This window comes from Phascolarctos cinereus, unplaced genomic scaffold (assembly GCF_003287225.1).
Source record: "Phascolarctos cinereus isolate Bilbo 61053 unplaced genomic scaffold, phaCin_HiC Scaffold_4;HRSCAF=312, whole genome shotgun sequence".
Taxonomy (NCBI): domain Eukaryota; kingdom Metazoa; phylum Chordata; class Mammalia; order Diprotodontia; family Phascolarctidae; genus Phascolarctos; species Phascolarctos cinereus.
In genome coordinates, this window is record NW_027555847.1 from 281,461,344 (window position 1) to 281,468,134 (window position 6,791).

The 6,791-nt window shown below is 36.9% G+C and overlaps 1 pseudogene; it reads left to right on the plus strand.

Moving 5' to 3' along the window:
- Window positions 1–1,269: 1,269 nt before the first annotated feature.
- On the plus strand, window positions 1,270–3,155 carry LOC110203528 (heat shock cognate 71 kDa protein pseudogene; annotated as a pseudogene).
- Window positions 3,156–6,791: the final 3,636 nt, after the last annotated feature.

The following is a 6,791-nucleotide window of genomic DNA, read 5'->3' on the forward strand; positions in this document are numbered from 1 at the left end:
TTTCAGGAATTCTTGTTGGGCTTGTGTCCATTTCACAGTTTTTTTCTTTGATGATTTGTTTGTAGCTTTTAAGACATTGTTGTCTTCTAAGTTTGTGTCTTAATCTTCTCAGTCACTATACCAGCTCTTTATGGCCAGCCTTTGTTGTTGTCGTTTGCTCATTTTTCTGTCCTATTTCTTGACTTTTAAATTAGTATTGAAGTAGGGCTCTGCTCTCAAATTTGGGGGGGCACTGTCCCAAACTTCAGGTTTTTCATGCTGCTATTTTTAAAACTAGTTCTGGTATTGCTGTTTTGACTGAAATTAAAGTAAACTGAAGAACAAAGTTCTGGTTAGCGATGATCAATAAAAGGGGTCTCTTGCCTTCTCAGTCAGTAAAAGTATCTTGAAGTAGTGCTTACTAGTTTTCATATAGTTTTGGGAAGTACAGGAGAAAGAAGAACAGGAAGCATAAACAATATTATTGGCTACAAATCTCATTGATGATGGAAAACAATATGATTGAATGGAATCCAGGAATGCAGGACTAACAACAGCCTCTCTTTCCATCTTCTTGCTGTAGAAAGCCCATTGGTAATATCCACTTGCATAGATAACAATCTAGACTTTCTTGAAGAACAGCCAGCATTGTACAGATAACAGACTTCCTGGCATACACCTGCATCATGTAAGTTTCTTGGGAAGATAATATATCTCTCTTAATTGTACACCGGCAGTAAGAGATATTGAGAAAACATATTTCTTTGAATTAAGGTGATTTATGGGACAATTTAGCTCAGAGAGAAAAGCTGAACTTCTGAACTTGATTCAGAAGAAAAGAAACATGATTTAACCAATCTTACAACATAATGGGGGTGATATAGAATAGAATCAATTATAAAATGGAAGCAGAATCAATGTGATTTTCTCAGGTTTTGTGTGTTTTTGGTGATCCTAAGATAGTGTAATCTAAGGAGAGGTGTGGTCTGCTCTCTTTTCCCGGCCTTTGCTCTGATCTTTACCCAGGAAGATACCTTGTCCCCCTGTAGCTAGAAATGCTACTACTCTGCTCTACCCTGAAACTGTGATCAGGGCCATTGCTCTTCTATGGCCACAAGTGCTGTATTTCCTTTTGAACCTGGTACTGTGAACAACTTCCCTGCTCTCCTTCAGCTATAATTGTTAGTGGTTTTATTTTCTGCCTTAGAACTGAGACCAGGAAACTCAGCACAACAGCAGCCCTTCTTCCTCCATAGTGGTCATCTGTGACCCCCAACTCCCTTAGCAACCATGTTGAAGGGACCCACAGTTAGCACTGATCTTGGCACCATTTATTCTTGTGTGAGAGTCTTCCAACATGGGAACATGGAGATCATTGCTAATGACCAAGGAAACAGGACCACACCAAGCTATGTCAACTTCACCAATACGGAACATCTAATCAGTGATGCTGTAAAGAATCAAGTTGCAATGCATACTACCAACACAGTTTTTGATGCCAGACACCTGATTGAGTACAGATTTGACAATACAGTTGTGTAGTCATTCATGAAGCATTGGCCTTTCATGGTGACCCAGGCAGGCCTAAAGTCCAAGTGGAGTACAAAAGGGGGACTGAAAGTTTCTATCCAGAAGAAGCATCTTCTAAGATCTAGACCAAGATGAAAGAAATTGCTGAAGCTTCCCTTGGGAAGAGTGTCACAAATGTTGTGGTCACAGTACCAGTCTATTTCAATGATTCCCAGTGTCAGGCTACCAAAGATGCTGGAACCATAGCTGTTCTCAATGTTCTCCAAATCATCAATGAGTCAACTGCTGCTGCTATTGCTTATGGCTTGGACAAAATGTTGGTGTAGAGAGAAATGTATTGATCTTTGACCTTGCGTTTAGTACTTTTGATGTCTCCATTCTTACCATTGAAGATGGTAACCTTTTGACAACCACATGGTCAACCATTATACTGCCAAGTTAAAGTGAAAGCACAAGAAGGACATCTATGAAAATAAGTGGGCTGTTTGCCATCCATGCACCACTTGTGAATGTGCAAAGTATACCTCCTCTTCCAGTACCCAGGCTAGTACTGAGATTGATTCCCTCTATGAAGGTATCAACTTCTATAAATCAATCACCCAATCCCATTATGAAGATCTGAATGTTGATCTCTTCTATGACACACTGGACCCAGTGGAAAAGGCCTTAAGAGATGCCAAGCTAGATAAATCACAGATTCATGACATTATCCTGGTGGGTGGTTCCACACTTGCAACCCCAAATCCAGAAGCTTCTGCAAGACTTCTTCAATGGTAAGGAGCTCAACAAGAGTACTAATCCTGATGAGGCTGTTGCCTGTGGTGTAGCTGTAAAGGCTGATATTTTGTCTGGAGATAAATCTGAGAATATGCAGGATTTCCTGCTGTGGGATGTCATTCCTTTTTCCTTAAAAATGGAAACTGCTGGTGGAGTTATGAGAATTCTGATCAAATGCAATACCACCATCCCCACCAAGCAGACATAGACCTTTACCACCTATCCAGACAACCAACTGGTGTACTTATTCAGGTTTATGAAGGTGAAAAAGCAATGATGAAAGATAACAACCTCCTTGTCAAGTTTAAGCTCACAGGAAACTCCCCAACACCCAGTAATATTCTTCAGACTGAAGTAACATTTGACATTGGTACAAATGACATCCTCAATGTTTCTGCTGTGGATAACAGCACAGGCAAGGAGAACAACATCACCATTGCCAACGATAAAAGTCATCTGAGCAAAGAGGACATTGAGTGTAAGGTCCAAGAGGCTGAGAAATATAAGGCTGAGGATGAGAAGCAGAGAGACAAGGTGTCTTCCAAGAATTCTCTTGAGTCTTAGGTTTTCAACATGAAGGCTACCATAGAGGATGAAAAACTGTGAAGAAAAATTGGTTATGAAGACAAACAGAAGATCCCTGACAAATGTAATGAAATAATCAACTGGCTGGATAAGGACCAGACTGCTGAGAAGGAAGAATTTGAGCATCATTAGAAAGAATTAGAAAAAGTCTGCAACACCATCTTACCAAGGTGTACCAGAATGTAGGGTACATACCAAGAGGCAGGCATAGTGGGTTCCCAGGGGGTGGAGCAGCCCCATCTGGGGATGCTTCTTTTGGACCCACTATTGAAGAGGTTGACTAAACACACCAGAAGAAAGAGCATTACACATAGCTTTACAAAAATTGAAAGACTCAAATTTGCAGACAAGGAAGCTGCAGTTTAAAAGCAACATTTAAGCTCCTGTGTAAAATCTGGGCATTCTGAATACTTGAATGTGTGCAGAGGGAGAGAAATGAACAACATTGACCTTTATCAGTACTGTAAGCAAGTGGAAATGCAATTCTTGTCCTGGAGAATAAAATCTATTTAAGATTAGCAAAAAAACCCAAACCAAACCAAAACAAACAAACAAACAAACAAACAAACAAACAAAACTGAGACCAGCCCCCCTGCTCCCTGCACCCTTGTTACAGAATTGAGGGTATTAGAACAGCAAGTGGTACTGGGAATTGAATAAATCACAATGATTCCACCTTGTGACTCAATTCTGGAACAAGCTCAGGTCCTTTTCTATTTAATTATGGGACTGGTACAATTTCTTTCTTGTGAGAAAATTTATTCAATTATGGGAATTGTGAGAAAAAAAAATTATTGCATTGTTTGAACCAAGCCCTGCATGGCTGGGAAGCTGGACTACCTCTACTTGCTGCTTGGAGATGTTTAATGAATTAGGTTTAATGGACCAAAAACCCAGTCAGATCTGAACATTGAAGCAAGGAGTTTTCTCAAAACTACACATATCAAACAACCCATATGTCTCATTTGAAAATTGGTCCCACACTCACCAATAAGTTATTGCTTCCATCTTCTGCTGATTGAATACAGACTCTTGGGGGGGGGGCACCTCTTGTTCTAATGTGAGGGAACTGCAATTGTTTACTCTTCTTCTGTCAACTTGAGAAGTCCCAAATCTTTCCTTTTAATTAGAAGTCAGGTTACCTACTTTTGTATCTTGGTTAATTGTTTTCTTGTAATTAAATGATCTTATTTCATTAATTGTTTTAATGCATAAAAGTCTGTCGCCCCTCATATTTAGGGTCCAGTATAAAGTTGAGGAGGCCTGGAACCAATTAGTTTGGCAATTGGCATGCATTGCTTAATAAGTCAATTTGCTTGGAAGCTCAAACTTGTTTGTCAGTTATTTATTTTTCCCTTCCCTTCCCCCACCCCAAGATGGTGTGCAAACTGATATAGTTTCTACATTTACATTCAATTTAAGCCTATTTTCACATTTGTCATGTTGTGAAGAAGAATTATAACCAAAGGGAGAAACCATGAGAAAGAAGAAATTAAGAGACAGAGAGAGAGAGAGAGAGAGAGAGAGAGAGAGAGAGAGAGAGAGAGAGAGAAAGAGAGAGAAGAATATGCTTCAATCTATATTCAGAACACAGTTCTTTTTCTGGATGTGGATAGCATTTTCCATCATGAGTCTTTTGCAGCTGTATTAGACCCTTGCATTGCTAAGAGGAGGTAAGTCTATCAAAATTAGTCCTCCCACAATGTTGCTGTTACCATGCACAATATTCTCTTGGTTCTGCACTCTTCACTCAGCGTCAGTTCATGTAAGTATCTCCAGATTTTGCTGATGTCTGCCTGCTCATCATTTCTTATGGAACAATAATATTCCATTACATTCATATACCACAACTTGTTTAGTCATTCCCCAGTTGATGGGTATCCCCTAAATATCCAATTCTTGGCCACCACAAAAAGAGCTGCTATAAATACTTTTGTGCATGTTGCTCCATTTCCCATTTTTATGATCTCTTTGGGATACAGACCTAGAAGTTGAGTCAAAGGATATGCACAGTTTTATAACCCTTTGGGAATAGTTCCAAATTGTTCTCCACAATGGTTGAATCAGTTCACAACTCAATGAACAATGCATTAGTGATCCAATTTTCCAACATCTTCTCCAACATTTATCATTTTCCTGTTTTGTCATGTTAGTGAGTCTGATAGGTGTGATGTGGTACATTGGAGTTGTTTTAATTTGCATTTCTGTAATCAATAGTGACTTAAGCATTTTTTTCATGTGACTAGAGATAGCTTTAGTTTCTTCCTTTGAAAACTGCTTATTCATATTCTTCGATATGAATCATATCAATCTACCAATTGAGGAATGATATGTATTCTTATGAATTTGACTCAGTTCTCTATATATTGAGGCCTTTATCAGAGACACTGGCTATAAAAATTGTTTCCCATCTTTCTGCTTCCCTTGCATAGGCTATGTTTGTGCAAAAACTTTTCAATTCAATGGGCCATGGAAAGATAGACTAAAATTAATTGGAAACTAAATAACCTAATCTTAAACAACCTAAACCTAAAACTAATGAGTGGGTCAAATAATAATAACAAATAAAATAGATAAACTTTTGTTTAATTTGATTACAAAAAAAGAAAGAAGAAATCCAAATGACCGGTTTCAAAAAGGAAAAGGGTGAATTCATGACCAATGAATAGGAAATTAAAACCATAATTAGGAACCGTTTTGCACAAATTTATGCCAATAAATTTGATAATTTTAGTGAAATGGATACATATTTACAAAAATATAAATTGTCTAGATTGAGATGAAGTGAAATACTTAAATAATACCATCTTAGAAAAAGAAATTGAACAAGCAATCAATGAATTCCATAGGAAAAAAAATCTCCAGAACCAAATGGATTTGCAAGCAAATTCTATCAAATATTTAAAGAAAAATTTATTCCAACACTATATAGACTATTTGGGAAAATAGGCAGAATCCAACCAATTTTTTTTGTGACACATGTATGGTACTGATACATATATTGGGAAGAATCAAACAAAGAAAATTATAGACTAATTTCCTTAATGAATGTAGATGCAAAATTTTTAAATAAAATATTAGCAAAAAAGATTACAGTAACATATCACAAGAATAATACGCTATGACCAGGTAGGATTTATACTAGGAATGTGTGGCTGATGCAATATTAAGAAAACTATCAGCATAATTAATAATATCGACACCAAAACTAGCAGAAGCCATATCTCGATAGATGCAGAAAAAGCTTTTGACAAACTATAACACTCATTCCCTTGAAAAACACTAGAGAGCATAGGAATAGAGTTTTCCTTAAAATTATAAGTAGCATCTACATAAAACCATCAGTAAGCATCATATGTAATGGGGATCAGATAAAAACATTTCCCATAAGATCAGGGGTGAAACAAGGACGTCCATAATCACCACTGTTATTCAATATAGTACTAGAAGTGTTAGCTCTGGAATTAAGAGAGAGAAAAAAGAAATTGAAGGAATTAAAATAGCAAGGAAGAAACAAAGCTATATATTTTTGCAGATTGTATGATGATATACTTTAGAGAATCCCAGAGAATCAAGTAAAAAACTACTTGAAATAATAAACAACTTCAGCAAAGTTGCAGGCTATGAAATAAAACCACATAAGTCATTGGTGTTTATTATTAACAAAACCCAACAGCAAGAGTTCAAAAGAGACATTCCACTTATAGTTACTCAAGACACTAGAAAATATTTGGGAGTCCACCTGTCAAAACAAACCCAGAAAATATAAGAAGACAATTACAAAACACTTTTCACACAAATAAAGTCAGATCTAAATAATTGGAAAAACAACAATTGCCTGTGGATAGGCTAAGCTAACACAATAAAAATGACAATTCTACTCAAATAAATTTACTTATTCTGTGGAATACCAATTAAAA